Below are 19,392 nucleotides of genomic sequence, written 5' to 3' on the forward strand. Positions count from 1 at the left end.
AATTAATAAAAATAGCAATACGCATAACTCAAAGTGAGAGACAGGGCACCGCTGAGTGGTAATCAATCACTGCACATTTCTATCCTCGTTTCCCTATATTACGGCGGTGGCAACGGGCCCTTAAGTGTACTCAGAAAGAGTCCAAAAACAAGACACAATTCATAAAAAAAAGTACTCTTTTCATGACTTGTCTAGATCAGGCAGGACAGGTCCAGACTACGAACCCTTCCGGGCCACCTGCTCTCTAAAACACTTCCTGGGTGTGGAAATTGTCTCAATGTTTACATCTAGTTTGAGTTTTTGCAGTTTAACTCTGTGACTTGATGAGGATTGCGTAATGAGAAGTGAACATTTACTTAACTAAACCAAATGGTGTTCATGCAAAAACTCATGCCGCTGCAAGCAGGATTCCAACCTACGCGGGGAAACCCCATTGGATTTCAAATCCAACGCCTTAACCACTCGGCCATCGCAGCTGCGTGAGTATGATGTCACTGTTGTCGTATACGAGCCATGCGCTACTCATGTGAGGTCGAGACCTAAAAAATAAAGTAACGGAAGGACGGGGCACATACCAGCAGTGCCCTGTTGTCCTCACTTATTTCGCATACTTCCATACAATTAATAAAAATAGCAATATGCATCACTCAAAATGAGTGACAGGGCACAGATGAGCGGTAATCAATCACTGCACATTTCTACCCTCGTTTCCATATATTACGGCGGTGGCAACGGGCCCTTAAGTGTACTAAGAAAGAGTCCAAAAGCCTAAACAAGACATGCATCATAAAAAAAGTACTCATTTCGTAACTTGTCTAGATCAGGCAGGATAGGTCCAGACTACAAACCCTTCCGAGCCACCTGCTCTCTAAAACACTTCCTAGGTGTGGAAATTGTTTCAATGTTTACATCTAGTTTGAGTTTTTGCCATTTAACTCTGTGACTTGATGAGGATTGCGTAACGAGAAGTGAACATTTCCTTAACTAAACCAAATGGTGTTCGTGCAAAATCACACTACGCTGCAAGCAGGATTCAAACCTGCGCAGGGAAACCCCATTAGATTTCGAGTCCAACGCCTTAACCACTCGGCCATCGCAGCTGCATGAGTATGATGTCACAGTTGTCGTATACGAGCCATGCTCTGCTCATGTCAGGCAGAGACCAAAAAAATAAAGTAACGGAAGGATGGGGCACGTACCAGCAGTGCCCTGTTGTCCTCACTTATTTTGCATGCTTTCATACAATTAATAAAAATAGCAACATGCATCACTCAAAGTGAGTGAAAGGGCACAGATGAGTGGTAATCAATCACTGCATGTTTCTACCCACTTTTCCCTATATTACGGCGGTGGTAACGGGCCCTTAAGTGTACTAAGAAAGAGTCCAAAAGCCTAAACAAGACATGCATCATAAAAAAAGTACTCTTTTCATGGCTTGTCTAGATCAGGCAGGACAGGTCCAGACTACACACCCTTCCGAGCCACCAGCTCTCTAAAAAAATTCCTGGGTGTGGAAATTGTCTCAATGTTTACATCTAGTTTGAGTTTTTTCCATTTAACTCTGTGACTTGATGAGGATTGCGTAACGAGAAGTGAACATTTACTTAACTAAACCAAATGGTGTTCATGCAAAATCACACTACGCTGCAAGCAGGATTCGAACCTGCGCAGGGAAACCCCATTGGATTTCGAGTCCAACGCCTTAACCACTCGGCCATCGCAGCTGCATGAGTATGATGTCACTGTTGTCGTATACGAGCCATACGCTGCTCACGTCAGGCCGAGCCCTAAAAATTAAAGTAACGGCAGGACGGGGCACGTACCAGCAGTGCCCTGTATCCCCCACTTATTTTGAATGCTTTCATACAATTAATAAAAATAGCAACAAGCATCACTCAAAGTGAGTGACAGGGCACAGATGAGCGGTAATCAATCACTGCGCATTTCTACCCTCTTTTCGCTATATTACGGCGGTGGTAACGGGCCCTTAAGTGTACTAAGAAAGAGTCCAAAAGCCTAAACAAGACACGCTTCATAAAAAAAATAATTACTCTTTTCGTGACTTGTCTAGATCATGCAGGACAGGTCCAGACTATGAACCCTTCCAAGGCACCTGCTCTCTAAAACACTTCCTGGGTGTGGAAATTGTCTCAATGTTTACATCTAGTTTGAGTTTTTTGCAGTTTAACTCTGTGACTTGATGAGGATTGCGTAACGAGAAGTGAACATTTACTTAACTAAACCAAATGGTGTTCATGCAAAATCTCATGACGCTGCAAGAAGGATTCGAACCTACGTGGGGAAACCCCATTGGATTTCAAGCCCAACGCCTTAACCACTCGGCCATCGCAGCGGCGTGAGTATGATGTCACAGTTGTCGTATACGAGCCATGCACTACTCACGTCAGGCCGAGACATAAAAAATAAAGTAACAGAAGGACGGGGCACGTACCAGCAGTGCCCTGTTGTCCTCACTTATTTTGCATGCTTTCATACAATTAATAAAAATAGCAATACGCATCACTCAAAGTGAGTGACAGGGCACCGATGAGCGGTAATCAATCACTGCACATTTCTATCCTCGTTTCCCTATATTACGTCGGTGGCAACGGGCCCTTAAGTGTACTCAGAAAGAGTCCAAAAGCTTAAACAAGACACGCTTCATAAAAAAAGTACTCTTTTCATGACTTGTCTAGATCAGGCAGGACAGGTCCAGACTACGAACCCTTCCGAGCCACCTGCTCTCTAAAACACTTCCTGGGTGTGGAAATGTTCTCAATGTTTACATCTAGTTTGAGTTTTTGCCGTTTAACTCTGTGACTTGATGAGGATTGCGTAACGAGAAGTGAACATTTACTTAACTAAACCAAATGGTGTTCATGCAAAATCTCATGACGCTGCAAGCAGGATTCGAACCTACGCGGGGAAACCCCATTGGATTTCAAGTCTAATGCCTTAACCACTCGGCCATCGCAGCTGCGTGAGTATGATGTCACAGTTGTCGTATACGAGCCATGCACTACTCACGTCAGGCCGAGACATAAAAAATAAAGTAACAGAAGGACGGGGCACGTACCAGCAGTGCCCTGTTGTCCTCACTTATTTTGCATGCTTTCATACAATTAATAAAAATAGCAATACGCATCACTCAAAGTGAGAGACAGGGCACCGATGAGTGGTAATCAATCACTGCACATTTCTATCCTCGTTTCCCTATATTACGGCGGTGGCAACGGGCCCATAAGTGTACTCAGAAAGAGTCCAAAAGCTTAAACAAGACACGCTTCATAAAAAAAGTACTCTTTTCATGACTTGTCTAGATCAGGCAGGACAGGTCCTGACTACGAACCCTTCCGAGCCACCTGCTCTCTACAACACTTCCTGGGTGTGGAAATTGTCTCAATGTTTACATCTAGTTTGAGTTTTTGCAGTTTAACTCTGTGACTTGATGAGGATTGCGTAATGAGAAGTGAACATTTACTTAACTAAACCAAATGGTGTTCATGCAAAATCACACTACGCTGCAAGCAGGATTCGAACCTGCGCAGGGAAACCCCATTGGATTTCGAGTCCAACGCCTTAACCACTCGGCCATCGCAGCTGCATGAGTATGTTGTCACTGTTGTCGTATACGAGCCATGCTTTGCTCAAGTCAGGCGGAGACCAAAAAAATAAAGTAACGGAAGGACGGGGTGCACGTACCAGCAGTGCCCTGTTGTCCTCACTTATTTTGCATGCTTTCATACAATTAATAAAAATAGCAACATGCATCACTCAAAGTGAGTGAAAGGGCACAGATGAGTGGTAATCAATCACTGCATGTTTCTACTCACTTTTCCCTATATTACGGCGGTGGTAACGGGCCCTTAAGTGTACTAAGAAAGAGTCCAAAAGCCTAAACAAGTCATGCATCATAAAAAAAAGTACTCTTTTCATGACTTGTCTAGATCAGGCAGGACAGGTCCAGACTACAAACCCTTCCGAGCCACCAGCTCTCTAAAACACTTCCTGGGTGTGGAAATTGTCTCAATGTTTACATCTAGTTTGAGTTTTTTCCATTTAACTCTGTGACTTGATGAGGATTGCGTAACGAGAAGTGAACATTTACTTAACTAAACCAAATGGTGTTCATGCAAAATCTCATGACGCTGCAAGCAGGATTCGAACCTACGCGGGGAAACCCCATTGGATTTCAAGTCTAACGCCTTAACCACTCGGCCATCGCAGCTGCGTGAGTATGATGTCACAGTTGTCGTATACGAGCCATGCACTACTCACGTCAGGCCGAGACATAAAAAATAAAGTAACAGAAGGACGGGGCACGTACCAGCAGTGCCCTGTTGTCCTCACTTATTTTGCATGCTTTCATACAATTAATAAAAATAGCAATACGCATCACTCAAAGTGAGAGACAGGGCACCGATGAGTGGTAATCAATCACTGCACATTTCTATCCTCGTTTCCCTATATTACGGCGGTGGCAACGGGCCCATAAGTGTACTCAGAAAGAGTCCAAAAGCTTAAACAAGACACGCTTCATAAAAAAGTACTCTTTTCATGACTTGTCTAGATCAGGCAGGACAGGTCCAGACTACGAACCCTTCCGAGCCACCTGCTCTCTAAAACACTTCCTGGGTGTGGAAATTGTCTCAATGTTTACATCTAGTTTGAGTTTTTGCCGTTTAACTCTGTGACTTGATGAGGATTGCGTAACGAGAAGTGAACATTTACTTAACTAAACCAAATGGTGTTCATGCAAAATCTCATGACGCTCCAAGCAGGATTCGAACCTACGCGGGGTAACCCCATTGGATTTCAAGTCCAACACCTTAACCACTCGGCCATCGCAGCTGCATGAGTATGATGTCACTGTTGTCGTATACGAGCCATGCGCTACTCATGTCAGGCCGAGACCTAAAAAATAAAGTAACGGAAGGACGGGGCACGTACCAGCAGTGCCCTGTTGTCCTCACTTATTTCGCATACTCTCATACAATAATAAAAATAGCAATACGCATCACTCAAAGTGAGTGACAGGGCACAGATGAGCGGTAATCAATCACTGCACATTTCTACCCTCGTTTCCCTATATTACGGCAGTGGCAACGGGCCCTTCATTGTACTCAGAAAGAGTCCAAAAGCCTAAACAAGGCACGCTTCATAAAAAAAAATTACTCTTTTCGTAACATGTCTAGATCAGGCAGGATAGGTCCAGACTACAAACCCTTCCGAGCCACCTGCTCTCTAAAACACTTCCTAGGTGTGGAAATAGTTTCAATGTTTACATCTAGTTTGAGTTTTTGCCATTTAACTCTGTGACTTGATGAGGATTGTGAACGAGAAGTGAACATTTCCTTAACTAAACCAAATGGTGTTCATGCAAAATCACACTATGCTGCAAGGAGGATTCGAACCTGCGCAGGGAAACCCCATTGGATTTCGAGTCCAACGCCGTAACCACTCGGCCATCGCAGCTGCATGAGTATGATGTCACTGTTGTCGTATACGAGCCATACTCTGCTCATGTCAGGCCGAGACCAAAAAAATTAAGTAACAGAAGGACGGGGCACGTACCAGCAGTGCCCTATTGTCCTCACTTATTTTGCATGCTTTCATACAATTAATAAAAATAGCAACATGCATCACTCAAAGTGAGTGAAAGGGCACAGATGAGTGGTAATCAATCACTGCATGTTTCTACCCACTTTTCCCTATATTACGGCGGTGGTAACGGGCCCTTAAGTGTACTAAGAAAGAGTCCAAAAGCCTAAGCAAGACATGCATCATAAAAAAAGTACTCTTTTCATGACTTGTCTAGATCAGGCAGGACAGGCCCAGACTACAAACGCTTCCGAGACACCAGCTCTCTAAAACACTTCCTGGGTGTGGAAATTGTCTCAATGTTTACATCTAGTTTGAGTTTTTTCCATTTAACTCTGTGACTTGATGAGGATTGCGTACCGAGAAGTGAACATTTACTTAACTAAACCAAATGGTGTTCATGCAAAATCACACTACGCTGCAAGCAGGATTCGAACCTGCGCAGGGAAACCCCATTGGATTTTGAATCCAACGCCTTAACCACTCGGCCATCGCAGCTGCATGAGTATGATCTCACTGTTGTCGTATACGAGCCATACGCTGCTCACGTCAGTCCGAGACCTAAAAATTAAAGTAACGGCAGGACGGGGCACGTACCAGCAGTGCCCTGTATCCCCCACTTATTTTGAATGCTTTCATACAATTAATAAAAATAGCAACAAGCATCACTGAAAGTGAGTGACAGGGCACAGATGAGCGGTAATCAATCACTGCGCATTTCTACCCTCTTTTCCCTATATTACGGCGGTGGTAACGGGCCCTTAAGTGTACTAAGAAAGAGTCCAAAAGCCTAAACAAGACACGCTTCATAAAAAAAATAATTACTCTTTTCGTGACTTGTCTAGATCATGCAGGACAGGTCCAGACTACGAACCCTTCCGAGGCACCTGCTCTCTAAAACACTTCCTGGGTGTGGAAATCGTCTCAATGTTTACATCTAGTTTGAGTTTTTGCCGTTTAACTCTGTGACTTGATGAGGATTGCGTAATGAGAAGTGAACATTTACTTAACTTAACCAAATGGTGTTCATGCAAAATCTCATGCCGCTGCAAGCAGGATTCGAACCTACGTAGGGAAACCCGATTGGATTTCAAGTCCAACGCCTTAACCACTCGGCCATCGCAGCTGCATGAGTATGATGTCACTGTTGTCGTATACGATCCATGCTCTGCTCATGTCAGGCGGAGACCAAAAAAATAAAGTAACGGAAGGACGGGGCACGTACCAGCAGTGCCTTGTTGTCCTCACTTATTTTGCATGCTTTCATACAATTAATAAAAATAGCAACATGCATCACTCAAAGTGAGTGAAAGGGCACAGATGAGTGGTAATCAATCACTGCATGTTTCTACCCACATTTCCCTATATTACGGCGGTGGTAACGGGCCCTTAAGTGTACTAAGAAAGAGTCCAAAAGCCTAAACAAGACATGCATCATAAAAAAGTACTCTTTTCATGACTTGTCTAGATCAGGCAGGACAGGCCCAGACTACAAACCCTTCCGAGACACCAGCTCTCTAAAAAACACTTCCTGGGTGTGGAAATTGTCTCAATATTTACATCTAGTTTGAGTTTTTTCCATTTAACTCTGTGACTTGATGAGGATTGCGTAACGAGAAGTGAACATTTACTTAACTAAACCAAATGGGGTTCATGCAAAATCACACTACGCTGCAAGCAGGATTCGAACCTGCGCAGGGAAACCCCATTGGATTTCAAGTCCAACGCCTTAACCACTCGGCCATCGCAGCTGCGTGAGTATGATGTCACAGTTGTCGTATACGAGCCATGCACTACTCACGTCAGGCCGAGACATAAAAAATAAAGTAACAGAAGGACGGGGCACGTACCAGCAGTGCCCTGTTGTCCTCACTTATTTTGCATGCTTTCATACAATTAATAAAAATAGCAATACGCATAACTCAAAGTGAGAGACAGGGCACCGATGAGTGGTAATCAATCACTGCACATTTCTATCCTCGTTTCCCTATATTACGGCGGTGGCAACGGGCCCTTAAGTGTACTCAGAAAGAGTCCAAAAACAAGACACAATTCATAAAAAAAAGTACTCTTTTCATGACTTGTCTAGATCAGGCAGGACAGGTCCAGACTACGAACCCTTCCGGGCCACCTGCTCTCTAAAACACTTCCTGGGTGTGGAAATTGTCTCAATGTTTACATCTAGTTTGAGTTTTTGCAGTTTAACTCTGTGACTTGATGAGGATTGCGTAATGAGAAGTGAATATTTACTTAACTAAACCAAATGGTGTTCATGCAAAAACTCATGCCGCTGCAAGCAGGACTCGAACCTATGCGGGGAAACCCCATTGGATTTCAAGTCCAACGCCTTAACCACTCGGCCATCGCAGCTGCGTGAGTATGATGTCACTGTTGTCGTATACGAGCCATGCGCTACTCATGTGAGGTCGAGACCTAAAAAATAAAGTAACGGAAGGACGGGGCACGTACCAGCAGTGCCCTGTTGTCCTCACTTATTTCGCATACTTTCATACAATTAATAAAAATAGCAATATGCATCACTCAAAATGAGTGACAGGGCACAGATGAGCGGTAATCAATCACTGCACATTTCTACCCTCGTTTCCCTATATTACGGCAGTGGCAACGGGCCCTTCATTGTACTTCAGAAAGAGTCCAAAAGCCTAAACAAGACACGCTTCATAAAAAAAAATTACTCTTTTCGTAACTTGTCTAGATCAGGCAGGATAGGTCCAGACTACAAACCCTTCCGAGCCACCTGCTCCCTAAAACACTTCCTAGGTGTGGAAATAGTTTCAATGTTTACATCTAGTTTGAGTTTTTGCCATTTAACTCTGTGACTTGATGAGGATTGTGAACGAGAAGTGAACATTTCCTTAACTAAACCAAATGGTGTTCATGCAAAATCACACTATGCTGCAAGGAGGATTCGAACCTGCGCAGGGAAACCCCATTGGATTTCGAGTCCAACGCCGTAACCACTCGGCCATCGCAGCTGCATGAGTATGATGTCACTGTTGTCGTATACGAGCCATACTCTGCTCATGTCAGGCCGAGACCAAAAAAATAAAGTAACAGAAGGACGGGGCACGTACCAGCAGTGCCCTATTGTCCTCACTTATTTTGCATGCTTTCATACAATTAATAAAAATAGCAACATGCATCACTCAAAGTGAGTGAAAGGGCACAGATGAGTGGTAATCAATCACTGCGCATTTCTACCCTCTTTTCCCTATATTACGGCGGTGGTAACGGGCCCTTAAGTGTACTAAGAAAGAGTCCAAAAGCCTAAACAAGACACGCTTCATAAAAAAAGTACTCTTTTCATTACTTGTCTAGATCAGGCAGGACAGGTCCAGACTACGAACCCTTCCGAGCCACCTGCTCTCTGAAACACTTCCTGGGTGTGGAAATTGTCTCAATGTTTACATCTAGTTTGAGTTTTTGCAGTTTAACTCTGTGACTTGATGAGGATTGCGTAATGAGAAGTGAACATTTACTTAACTTAACCAAATGGTGTTCATGCAAAATCTCATGCCGCTGCATGCAGGATTCGAACCTACGCGGGAAAACCCCATTGGATTTCAAGTCCAACGCCTTAACCACTCGGCCATCGCAGCTGCATGAGTATGATGTCAGAGTTGTCGTATACGAGACATGCACTACTCACGTCAGGCAGAGACATAAAAAATAAAGTAACAGAAGGACGGGGCCCGTACCAGCAGTGCCCTGTTGTCCTCACTTATTTTGCATGCTTTCATACAATTAGTAAAAATAGCAATACGCATCACTCAAAGTGAGAGACAGGGCACCGATGAGTGGTAATCAATCACTGCACATTTCTATCCTTGTTTCCCTATATTACGGCGGTGGCAACGGGCCCTTAAGTGTACTCAGAAAGAGTCCAAAAGCTTAAACAAGACACGCTTCACAAAAAAAAGTACTCTTTTCATGACTTGTCTAGATCAGGCAGGACAGGTCCAGACTACGAACCCTTCCGAGCCACCTGCTCTCTAAAACACTTCCTGGGTGTGGAAATTGTCTCAATGTTTACATCTAGTTTGAGTTTTTGCAGTTTAACTCTGTGACTTGATGAGGATTGCGTAGTGAGAAATGAACATTTACTTAACTAAACCAAATGGTGTTCATGCAAAATCACACAACGCTGCAAGCAGGATTCGAACCTGCGCAGGGAAACCCCATTGGATTTCGAGTCCAACGCCTTAACCACTCGGCCATCGCAGCCGAATGAGTATGTTGTCACTGTTGTCGTATACGAGCCATGCTCTGCTCATGTCAGGCGGAGACCAAAAAAATAAAGTAACGGAAGGACGGGGCATGTACCAGCAGTGCCCTGTTGTCCTCACTTATTTTGCATGCTTTCATACAATTAATAAAAATAGCAACATGCATCACTCAAAGTGAGTGAAAGGGCACAGATGAGTGGTAATCAATCACTGCATGTTTCTACCCACTTTTCCCTATATTACGGCGGTGGTAACGGGCCCTTAAGTGTACTAAGAAAGAGTCCAAAAGCCTAAACAAGTCATGCATCATAAAAAAAAGTACTCTTTTCATGACTTGTCTAGATCAGGCAGGACAGGTCCAGACTACAAACCCTTCCGAGCCACCAGCTCTCTAAAACACTTCCTGGGTGTGGAAATTGTCTCAATGTTTACATCTAGTTTGAGTTTTTTCCATTTAACTCTGTGACTTGATGAGGATTGCGTAACGAGAAGTGAACATTTACTTAACTAAACTAAATGGTGTTCATGCAAAATCACACTACGCTGCAAGCAGGATTCGAACCTGCGCAGGGAATCCCCATTGGATTTCTAGTCCAACGCCTTAACCACTCGGCCATCGCAGCTGCATGAGTATGTTGTCACTGTTGTCGTATACGAGCCATACGCTGCTCCCGTCAGTCCGAGACCTAAAAATTAAAGTAACGGCAGGACGGGGCACGTATCAGCAGTGCCCTGTATCCCCCACTTATTTTGAATGCTTTCATACAATTAATAAAAATAGCAACATGCATCACTCAAAGTGAGTGAAAGGGCACAGATGAGTGTTAATCAATCACTGCATGTTTCTACCCACTTTTCCCTATATTACGGCGGTGGTAACGGGCCCTTAAGTGTACTAAGAAAGAGTCCAAAAGCCTAAACAAGACATGCATCATAAAAAAAGTACTCTTTTCATGACTTGTCTAGATCAGGCAGGACAGGCCCAGACTACAAACGCTTCCGAGACACCAGCTCTCTAAAACACTTCCTGGGTGTGGAAATTGTCTCAATGTTTACATCTAGTTTGAGTTTTTTCCATTTAACTCTGTGACTTGATGAGGATTGCGTAACGAGAAGTGAACATTTACTTAACTAAACCAAATGGTGTTCATGCAAAATCACACTACGCTGCAAGCAGGATTCGAACCTGCGCAGGGAAACCCCATTGGATTTTGAATCCAACGCCTTAACCACTCGGCCATCGCAGCTGCATGAGTATGATCTCACTGTTGTCGTATACGAGCCATACGCTGCTCACGTCAGTCCGAGACCTAAAAATTAAAGTAACGGCAGGACGGGGCACGTACCAGCAGTGCCCTGTATCCCCCACTTATTTTGAATGCTTTCATACAATTAATAAAAATAGCAACAAGCATCACTGAAAGTGAGTGACAGGGCACAGATGAGCGGTAATCAATCACTGCGCATTTCTACCCTCTTTTCCCTATATTACGGCGGTGGTAACGGGCCCTTAAGTGTACTAAGAAAGAGTCCAAAAGCCTAAACAAGACACGCTTCATAAAAAAAATAATTACTCTTTTCGTGACTTGTCTAGATCATGCAGGACAGGTCCAGACTACGAACCCTTCCGAGGCACCTGCTCTCTAAAACACTTCCTGGGTGTGGAAATCGTCTCAATGTTTACATCTAGTTTGAGTTTTTGCCGTTTAACTCTGTGACTTGATGAGGATTGCGTAATGAGAAGTGAACATTTACTTAACTTAACCAAATGGTGTTCATGCAAAATCTCATGCCGCTGCAAGCAGGATTCGAACCTACGTAGGGAAACCCGATTGGATTTCAAGTCCAACGCCTTAACCACTCGGCCATCGCAGCTGCATGAGTATGATGTCACTGTTGTCGTATACGATCCATGCTCTGCTCATGTCAGGCGGAGACCAAAAAAATAAAGTAACGGAAGGACGGGGCACGTACCAGCAGTGCCTTGTTGTCCTCACTTATTTTGCATGCTTTCATACAATTAATAAAAATAGCAACATGCATCACTCAAAGTGAGTGAAAGGGCACAGATGAGTGGTAATCAATCACTGCATGTTTCTACCCACATTTCCCTATATTACGGCGGTGGTAACGGGCCCTTAAGTGTACTAAGAAAGAGTCCAAAAGCCTAAACAAGACATGCATCATAAAAAAGTACTCTTTTCATGACTTGTCTAGATCAGGCAGGACAGGCCCAGACTACAAACCCTTCCGAGACACCAGCTCTCTAAAAAACACTTCCTGGGTGTGGAAATTGTCTCAATATTTACATCTAGTTTGAGTTTTTTCCATTTAACTCTGTGACTTGATGAGGATTGCGTAACGAGAAGTGAACATTTACTTAACTAAACCAAATGGGGTTCATGCAAAATCACACTACGCTGCAAGCAGGATTCGAACCTGCGCAGGGAAACCCCATTGGATTTCAAGTCCAACGCCTTAACCACTCGGCCATCGCAGCTGCGTGAGTATGATGTCACAGTTGTCGTATACGAGCCATGCACTACTCACGTCAGGCCGAGACATAAAAAATAAAGTAACAGAAGGACGGGGCACGTACCAGCAGTGCCCTGTTGTCCTCACTTATTTTGCATGCTTTCATACAATTAATAAAAATAGCAATACGCATAACTCAAAGTGAGAGACAGGGCACCGCTGAGTGGTAATCAATCACTGCACATTTCTATCCTCGTTTCCCTATATTACGGCGGTGGCAACGGGCCCTTAAGTGTACTCAGAAAGAGTCCAAAAACAAGACACAATTCATAAAAAAAAGTACTCTTTTCATGACTTGTCTAGATCAGGCAGGACAGGTCCAGACTACGAACCCTTCCGGGCCACCTGCTCTCTAAAACACTTCCTGGGTGTGGAAATTGTCTCAATGTTTACATCTAGTTTGAGTTTTTGCAGTTTAACTCTGTGACTTGATGAGGATTGCGTAATGAGAAGTGAACATTTACTTAACTAAACCAAATGGTGTTCATGCAAAAACTCATGCCGCTGCAAGCAGGATTCCAACCTACGCGGGGAAACCCCATTGGATTTCAAATCCAACGCCTTAACCACTCGGCCATCGCAGCTGCGTGAGTATGATGTCACTGTTGTCGTATACGAGCCATGCGCTACTCATGTGAGGTCGAGACCTAAAAAATAAAGTAACGGAAGGACGGGGCACATACCAGCAGTGCCCTGTTGTCCTCACTTATTTCGCATACTTCCATACAATTAATAAAAATAGCAATATGCATCACTCAAAATGAGTGACAGGGCACAGATGAGCGGTAATCAATCACTGCACATTTCTACCCTCGTTTCCATATATTACGGCGGTGGCAACGGGCCCTTAAGTGTACTAAGAAAGAGTCCAAAAGCCTAAACAAGACACGCTTCATAAAAAAAAATTACTCTTTTCGTAACTTGTCTAGATCAGGCAGGATAGGTCCAGACTACAAACCCTTCCGAGCCACCTGCTCCCTAAAACACTTCCTAGGTGTGGAAATAGTTTCAATGTTTACATCTAGTTTGAGTTTTTGCCATTTAACTCTGTGACTTGATGAGGATTGTGAACGAGAAGTGAACATTTCCTTAACTAAACCAAATGGTGTTCATGCAAAATCACACTATGCTGCAAGGAGGATTCGAACCTGCGCAGGGAAACCCCATTGGATTTCGAGTCCAACGCCGTAACCACTCGGCCATCGCAGCTGCATGAGTATGATGTCACTGTTGTCGTATACGAGCCATACTCTGCTCATGTCAGGCCGAGACCAAAAAAATAAAGTAACAGAAGGACGGGGCACGTACCAGCAGTGCCCTATTGTCCTCACTTATTTTGCATGCTTTCATACAATTAATAAAAATAGCAACATGCATCACTCAAAGTGAGTGAAAGGGCACAGATGAGTGGTAATCAATCACTGCGCATTTCTACCCTCTTTTCCCTATATTACGGCGGTGGTAACGGGCCCTTAAGTGTACTAAGAAAGAGTCCAAAAGCCTAAACAAGACACGCTTCATAAAAAAAGTACTCTTTTCATTACTTGTCTAGATCAGGCAGGACAGGTCCAGACTACGAACCCTTCCGAGCCACCTGCTCTCTGAAACACTTCCTGGGTGTGGAAATTGTCTCAATGTTTACATCTAGTTTGAGTTTTTGCAGTTTAACTCTGTGACTTGATGAGGATTGCGTAATGAGAAGTGAACATTTACTTAACTTAACCAAATGGTGTTCATGCAAAATCTCATGCCGCTGCATGCAGGATTCGAACCTACGCGGGAAAACCCCATTGGATTTCAAGTCCAACGCCTTAACCACTCGGCCATCGCAGCTGCATGAGTATGATGTCAGAGTTGTCGTATACGAGACATGCACTACTCACGTCAGGCAGAGACATAAAAAATAAAGTAACAGAAGGACGGGGCCCGTACCAGCAGTGCCCTGTTGTCCTCACTTATTTTGCATGCTTTCATACAATTAGTAAAAATAGCAATACGCATCACTCAAAGTGAGAGACAGGGCACCGATGAGTGGTAATCAATCACTGCACATTTCTATCCTTGTTTCCCTATATTACGGCGGTGGCAACGGGCCCTTAAGTGTACTCAGAAAGAGTCCAAAAGCTTAAACAAGACACGCTTCACAAAAAAAAGTACTCTTTTCATGACTTGTCTAGATCAGGCAGGACAGGTCCAGACTACGAACCCTTCCGAGCCACCTGCTCTCTAAAACACTTCCTGGGTGTGGAAATTGTCTCAATGTTTACATCTAGTTTGAGTTTTTGCAGTTTAACTCTGTGACTTGATGAGGATTGCGTAGTGAGAAATGAACATTTACTTAACTAAACCAAATGGTGTTCATGCAAAATCACACAACGCTGCAAGCAGGATTCGAACCTGCGCAGGGAAACCCCATTGGATTTCGAGTCCAACGCCTTAACCACTCGGCCATCGCAGCCGAATGAGTATGTTGTCACTGTTGTCGTATACGAGCCATGCTCTGCTCATGTCAGGCGGAGACCAAAAAAATAAAGTAACGGAAGGACGGGGCATGTACCAGCAGTGCCCTGTTGTCCTCACTTATTTTGCATGCTTTCATACAATTAATAAAAATAGCAACATGCATCACTCAAAGTGAGTGAAAGGGCACAGATGAGTGGTAATCAATCACTGCATGTTTCTACCCACTTTTCCCTATATTACGGCGGTGGTAACGGGCCCTTAAGTGTACTAAGAAAGAGTCCAAAAGCCTAAACAAGTCATGCATCATAAAAAAAAGTACTCTTTTCATGACTTGTCTAGATCAGGCAGGACAGGTCCAGACTACAAACCCTTCCGAGCCACCAGCTCTCTAAAACACTTCCTGGGTGTGGAAATTGTCTCAATGTTTACATCTAGTTTGAGTTTTTTCCATTTAACTCTGTGACTTGATGAGGATTGCGTAACGAGAAGTGAACATTTACTTAACTAAACTAAATGGTGTTCATGCAAAATCACACTACGCTGCAAGCAGGATTCGAACCTGCGCAGGGAATCCCCATTGGATTTCTAGTCCAACGCCTTAACCACTCGGCCATCGCAGCTGCATGAGTATGTTGTCACTGTTGTCGTATACGAGCCATACGCTGCTCCCGTCAGTCCGAGACCTAAAAATTAAAGTAACGGCAGGACGGGGCACGTATCAGCAGTGCCCTGTATCCCCCACTTATTTTGAATGCTTTCATACAATTAATAGAAATAGCAACATGCATCACTCAAAGTGAGTGAAAGGGCACAGATGAGTGTTAATCAATCACTGCATGTTTCTACCCACTTTTCCCTATATTACGGCGGTGGTAACGGGCCCTTAAGTGTACTAAGAAAGAGTCCAAAAGCCTAAACAAGACATGCATCATAAAAAAAGTACTCTTTTCATGACTTGTCTAGATCAGGCAGGACAGGCCCAGACTACAAACGCTTCCGAGACACCAGCTCTCTAAAACACTTCCTGGGTGTGGAAATTGTCTCAATGTTTACATCTAGTTTGAGTTTTTTCCATTTAACTCTGTGACTTGATGAGGATTGCGTAACGAGAAGTGAACATTTACTTAACTAAACCAAATGGTGTTCATGCAAAATCACACTACGCTGCAAGCAGGATTCGAACCTGCGCAGGGAAACCCCATTGGATTTTGAATCCAACGCCTTAACCACTCGGCCATCGCAGCTGCATGAGTATGATCTCACTGTTGTCGTATACGAGCCATACGCTGCTCACGTCAGTCCGAGACCTAAAAATTAAAGTAACGGCAGGACGGGGCACGTACCAGCAGTGCCCTGTATCCCCCACTTATTTTGAATGCTTTCATACAATTAATAAAAATAGCAACAAGCATCACTGAAAGTGAGTGACAGGGCACAGATGAGCGGTAATCAATCACTGCGCATTTCTACCCTCTTTTCCCTATATTACGGCGGTGGTAACGGGCCCTTAAGTGTACTAAGAAAGAGTCCAAAAGCCTAAACAAGACACGCTTCATAAAAAAAATAATTACTCTTTTCGTGACTTGTCTAGATCATGCAGGACAGGTCCAGACTACGAACCCTTCCGAGGCACCTGCTCTCTAAAACACTTCCTGGGTGTGGAAATCGTCTCAATGTTTACATCTAGTTTGAGTTTTTGCCGTTTAACTCTGTGACTTGATGAGGATTGCGTAATGAGAAGTGAACATTTACTTAACTTAACCAAATGGTGTTCATGCAAAATCTCATGCCGCTGCAAGCAGGATTCGAACCTACGTAGGGAAACCCGATTGGATTTCAAGTCCAACGCCTTAACCACTCGGCCATCGCAGCTGCATGAGTATGATGTCACTGTTGTCGTATACGATCCATGCTCTGCTCATGTCAGGCGGAGACCAAAAAAATAAAGTAACGGAAGGACGGGGCACGTACCAGCAGTGCCTTGTTGTCCTCACTTATTTTGCATGCTTTCATACAATTAATAAAAATAGCAACATGCATCACTCAAAGTGAGTGAAAGGGCACAGATGAGTGGTAATCAATCACTGCATGTTTCTACCCACATTTCCCTATATTACGGCGGTGGTAACGGGCCCTTAAGTGTACTAAGAAAGAGTCCAAAAGCCTAAACAAGACATGCATCATAAAAAAGTACTCTTTTCATGACTTGTCTAGATCAGGCAGGACAGGCCCAGACTACAAACCCTTCCGAGACACCAGCTCTCTAAAAAACACTTCCTGGGTGTGGAAATTGTCTCAATATTTACATCTAGTTTGAGTTTTTTCCATTTAACTCTGTGACTTGATGAGGATTGCGTAACGAGAAGTGAACATTTACTTAACTAAACCAAATGGGGTTCATGCAAAATCACACTACGCTGCAAGCAGGATTCGAACCTGCGCAGGGAAACCCCATTGGATTTCAAGTCCAACGCCTTAACCACTCGGCCATCGCAGCTGCGTGAGTATGATGTCACAGTTGTCGTATACGAGCCATGCACTACTCACGTCAGGCCGAGACATAAAAAATAAAGTAACAGAAGGACGGGGCATGTACCAGCAGTGCCCTGTTGTCCTCACTTATTTTGCATGCTTTCATACAATTAATAAAAATAGCAATACGCATAACTCAAAGTGAGAGACAGGGCACCGCTGAGTGGTAATCAATCACTGCACATTTCTATCCTCGTTTCCCTATATTACGGCGGTGGCAACGGGCCCTTAAGTGTACTCAGAAAGAGTCCAAAAACAAGACACAATTCATAAAAAAAAGTACTCTTTTCATGACTTGTCTAGATCAGGCAGGACAGGTCCAGACTACGAACCCTTCCGGGCCACCTGCTCTCTAAAACACTTCCTGGGTGTGGAAATTGTCTCAATGTTTACATCTAGTTTGAGTTTTTGCAGTTTAACTCTGTGACTTGATGAGGATTGCGTAATGAGAAGTGAACATTTACTTAACTAAACCAAATGGTGTTCATGCAAAAACTCATGCCGCTGCAAGCAGGATTCCAACCTACGCGGGGAAACCCCATTGGATTTCAAATCCAACGCCTTAACCACTCGGCCATCGCAGCTGCGTGAGTATGATGTCACTGTTGTCGTATACGAGCCATGCGCTACTCATGTGAGGTCGAGACCTAAAAAATAAAGTAACGGAAGGACGGGGCACATACCAGCAGTGCCCTGTTGTCCTCACTTATTTCGCATACTTCCATACAATTAATAAAAATAGCAATATGCATCACTCAAAATGAGTGACAGGGCACAGATGAGCGGTAATCAATCACTGCACATTTCTACCCTCGTTTCCATATATTACGGCGGTGGCAACGGGCCCTTAAGTGTACTAAGAAAGAGTCCAAAAGCCTAAACAAGACATGCATCATAAAAAAAGTACTCATTTCGTAACTTGTCTAGATCAGGCAGGATAGGTCCAGACTACAAACCCTTCCGAGCCACCTGCTCTCTAAAACACTTCCTAGGTGTGGAAATTGTTTCAATGTTTACATCTAGTTTGAGTTTTTGCCATTTAACTCTGTGACTTGATGAGGATTGCGTAACGAGAAGTGAACATTTCCTTAACTAAACCAAATGGTGTTCGTGCAAAATCACACTACGCTGCAAGCAGGATTCAAACCTGCGCAGGGAAACCCCATTAGATTTCGAGTCCAACGCCTTAACCACTCGGCCATCGCAGCTGCATGAGGATGATGTCACAGTTGTCGTATACGAGCCATGCTCTGCTCATGTCAGGCAGAGACCAAAAAAATAAAGTAACGGAAGGATGGGGCACGTACCAGCAGTGCCCTGTTGTCCTCACTTATTTTGCATGCTTTCATACAATTAATAAAAATAGCAACATGCATCACTCAAAGTGAGTGAAAGGGCACAGATGAGTGGTAATCAATCACTGCATGTTTCTACCCACTTTTCCCTATATTACGGCGGTGGTAACGGGCCCTTAAGTGTACTAAGAAAGAGTCCAAAAGCCTAAACAAGACATGCATCATAAAAAAAGTACTCTTTTCATGGCTTGTCTAGATCAGGCAGGACAGGTCCAGACTACACACCCTTCCGAGCCACCAGCTCTCTAAAAAAATTCCTGGGTGTGGAAATTGTCTCAATGTTTACATCTAGTTTGAGTTTTTTCCATTTAACTCTGTGACTTGATGAGGATTGCGTAACGAGAAGTGAACATTTACTTAACTAAACCAAATGGTGTTCATGCAAAATCACACTACGCTGCAAGCAGGATTCGAACCAGCGCAGGGAAACCCCATTGGATTTCGAGTCCAACGCCTTAACCACTCGGCCATCGCAGCTGCATGAGTATGATGTCACTGTTGTCGTATACGAGCCATACGCTGCTCACGTCAGGCCGAGCCCTAAAAATTAAAGTAACGGCAGGACGGGGCACGTACCAGCAGTGCCCTGTATCCCCCACTTATTTTGAATGCTTTCATACAATTAATAAAAATAGCAACAAGCATCACTCAAAGTGAGT

General features: G+C 43.9%; 30 non-coding genes across 30 annotated transcripts; all 30 read right to left on the reverse strand.

Annotated features, from left to right (window-relative positions):
* Positions 1-394: 394 nt before the first annotated feature.
* Positions 395-476, reverse strand: TRNAS-UGA (transfer RNA serine (anticodon UGA)). Its single transcript has one exon. It is a non-coding gene; the product is annotated as a tRNA-Ser (tRNA).
* A 542-nt stretch (positions 477-1,018) lies between these two features.
* TRNAS-CGA (transfer RNA serine (anticodon CGA)) lies at positions 1,019-1,100 on the reverse strand. Its single transcript has one exon. It is a non-coding gene; the product is annotated as a tRNA-Ser (tRNA).
* A 542-nt stretch (positions 1,101-1,642) lies between these two features.
* TRNAS-CGA (transfer RNA serine (anticodon CGA)) lies at positions 1,643-1,724 on the reverse strand. The gene has a single exon. It is a non-coding gene; the product is annotated as a tRNA-Ser (tRNA).
* Positions 1,725-2,895: 1,171 nt separating this feature from the next.
* TRNAS-UGA (transfer RNA serine (anticodon UGA)) lies at positions 2,896-2,977 on the reverse strand. Its single transcript has one exon. It is a non-coding gene; the product is annotated as a tRNA-Ser (tRNA).
* Positions 2,978-3,519: 542 nt separating this feature from the next.
* On the reverse strand, positions 3,520-3,601 carry TRNAS-CGA (transfer RNA serine (anticodon CGA)). The gene has a single exon. It is a non-coding gene; the product is annotated as a tRNA-Ser (tRNA).
* Positions 3,602-4,146: 545 nt separating this feature from the next.
* On the reverse strand, positions 4,147-4,228 carry TRNAS-UGA (transfer RNA serine (anticodon UGA)). Its single transcript has one exon. It is a non-coding gene; the product is annotated as a tRNA-Ser (tRNA).
* Positions 4,229-4,769: 541 nt separating this feature from the next.
* TRNAS-UGA (transfer RNA serine (anticodon UGA)) lies at positions 4,770-4,851 on the reverse strand. Its single transcript has one exon. It is a non-coding gene; the product is annotated as a tRNA-Ser (tRNA).
* A 542-nt stretch (positions 4,852-5,393) lies between these two features.
* Positions 5,394-5,475, reverse strand: TRNAS-CGA (transfer RNA serine (anticodon CGA)). The gene has a single exon. It is a non-coding gene; the product is annotated as a tRNA-Ser (tRNA).
* A 542-nt stretch (positions 5,476-6,017) lies between these two features.
* On the reverse strand, positions 6,018-6,099 carry TRNAL-CAA (transfer RNA leucine (anticodon CAA)). The gene has a single exon. It is a non-coding gene; the product is annotated as a tRNA-Leu (tRNA).
* Positions 6,100-6,645: 546 nt separating this feature from the next.
* TRNAS-UGA (transfer RNA serine (anticodon UGA)) lies at positions 6,646-6,727 on the reverse strand. The gene has a single exon. It is a non-coding gene; the product is annotated as a tRNA-Ser (tRNA).
* A 543-nt stretch (positions 6,728-7,270) lies between these two features.
* Positions 7,271-7,352, reverse strand: TRNAS-UGA (transfer RNA serine (anticodon UGA)). The gene has a single exon. It is a non-coding gene; the product is annotated as a tRNA-Ser (tRNA).
* Positions 7,353-7,889: 537 nt separating this feature from the next.
* On the reverse strand, positions 7,890-7,971 carry TRNAS-UGA (transfer RNA serine (anticodon UGA)). The gene has a single exon. It is a non-coding gene; the product is annotated as a tRNA-Ser (tRNA).
* A 544-nt stretch (positions 7,972-8,515) lies between these two features.
* On the reverse strand, positions 8,516-8,597 carry TRNAS-CGA (transfer RNA serine (anticodon CGA)). The gene has a single exon. It is a non-coding gene; the product is annotated as a tRNA-Ser (tRNA).
* A 542-nt stretch (positions 8,598-9,139) lies between these two features.
* Positions 9,140-9,221, reverse strand: TRNAS-UGA (transfer RNA serine (anticodon UGA)). The gene has a single exon. It is a non-coding gene; the product is annotated as a tRNA-Ser (tRNA).
* Positions 9,222-9,764: 543 nt separating this feature from the next.
* On the reverse strand, positions 9,765-9,846 carry TRNAS-CGA (transfer RNA serine (anticodon CGA)). The gene has a single exon. It is a non-coding gene; the product is annotated as a tRNA-Ser (tRNA).
* Positions 9,847-10,389: 543 nt separating this feature from the next.
* On the reverse strand, positions 10,390-10,471 carry TRNAS-AGA (transfer RNA serine (anticodon AGA)). Its single transcript has one exon. It is a non-coding gene; the product is annotated as a tRNA-Ser (tRNA).
* A 542-nt stretch (positions 10,472-11,013) lies between these two features.
* On the reverse strand, positions 11,014-11,095 carry TRNAL-CAA (transfer RNA leucine (anticodon CAA)). Its single transcript has one exon. It is a non-coding gene; the product is annotated as a tRNA-Leu (tRNA).
* A 546-nt stretch (positions 11,096-11,641) lies between these two features.
* TRNAS-UGA (transfer RNA serine (anticodon UGA)) lies at positions 11,642-11,723 on the reverse strand. Its single transcript has one exon. It is a non-coding gene; the product is annotated as a tRNA-Ser (tRNA).
* A 543-nt stretch (positions 11,724-12,266) lies between these two features.
* Positions 12,267-12,348, reverse strand: TRNAS-UGA (transfer RNA serine (anticodon UGA)). Its single transcript has one exon. It is a non-coding gene; the product is annotated as a tRNA-Ser (tRNA).
* A 537-nt stretch (positions 12,349-12,885) lies between these two features.
* On the reverse strand, positions 12,886-12,967 carry TRNAS-UGA (transfer RNA serine (anticodon UGA)). The gene has a single exon. It is a non-coding gene; the product is annotated as a tRNA-Ser (tRNA).
* Positions 12,968-13,510: 543 nt separating this feature from the next.
* TRNAS-CGA (transfer RNA serine (anticodon CGA)) lies at positions 13,511-13,592 on the reverse strand. The gene has a single exon. It is a non-coding gene; the product is annotated as a tRNA-Ser (tRNA).
* A 542-nt stretch (positions 13,593-14,134) lies between these two features.
* Positions 14,135-14,216, reverse strand: TRNAS-UGA (transfer RNA serine (anticodon UGA)). The gene has a single exon. It is a non-coding gene; the product is annotated as a tRNA-Ser (tRNA).
* Positions 14,217-14,759: 543 nt separating this feature from the next.
* TRNAS-CGA (transfer RNA serine (anticodon CGA)) lies at positions 14,760-14,841 on the reverse strand. Its single transcript has one exon. It is a non-coding gene; the product is annotated as a tRNA-Ser (tRNA).
* A 543-nt stretch (positions 14,842-15,384) lies between these two features.
* TRNAS-AGA (transfer RNA serine (anticodon AGA)) lies at positions 15,385-15,466 on the reverse strand. The gene has a single exon. It is a non-coding gene; the product is annotated as a tRNA-Ser (tRNA).
* Positions 15,467-16,008: 542 nt separating this feature from the next.
* TRNAL-CAA (transfer RNA leucine (anticodon CAA)) lies at positions 16,009-16,090 on the reverse strand. Its single transcript has one exon. It is a non-coding gene; the product is annotated as a tRNA-Leu (tRNA).
* A 546-nt stretch (positions 16,091-16,636) lies between these two features.
* On the reverse strand, positions 16,637-16,718 carry TRNAS-UGA (transfer RNA serine (anticodon UGA)). The gene has a single exon. It is a non-coding gene; the product is annotated as a tRNA-Ser (tRNA).
* Positions 16,719-17,261: 543 nt separating this feature from the next.
* TRNAS-UGA (transfer RNA serine (anticodon UGA)) lies at positions 17,262-17,343 on the reverse strand. Its single transcript has one exon. It is a non-coding gene; the product is annotated as a tRNA-Ser (tRNA).
* Positions 17,344-17,880: 537 nt separating this feature from the next.
* TRNAS-UGA (transfer RNA serine (anticodon UGA)) lies at positions 17,881-17,962 on the reverse strand. The gene has a single exon. It is a non-coding gene; the product is annotated as a tRNA-Ser (tRNA).
* Positions 17,963-18,504: 542 nt separating this feature from the next.
* On the reverse strand, positions 18,505-18,586 carry TRNAS-CGA (transfer RNA serine (anticodon CGA)). The gene has a single exon. It is a non-coding gene; the product is annotated as a tRNA-Ser (tRNA).
* Positions 18,587-19,128: 542 nt separating this feature from the next.
* On the reverse strand, positions 19,129-19,210 carry TRNAS-CGA (transfer RNA serine (anticodon CGA)). The gene has a single exon. It is a non-coding gene; the product is annotated as a tRNA-Ser (tRNA).
* Positions 19,211-19,392: the final 182 nt, after the last annotated feature.

Source organism: Lissotriton vulgaris, chromosome 11 (genome assembly GCF_964263255.1).
Source record: "Lissotriton vulgaris chromosome 11, aLisVul1.2, whole genome shotgun sequence".
Classification (NCBI taxonomy): Eukaryota; Metazoa; Chordata; class Amphibia; order Caudata; family Salamandridae; genus Lissotriton; species Lissotriton vulgaris.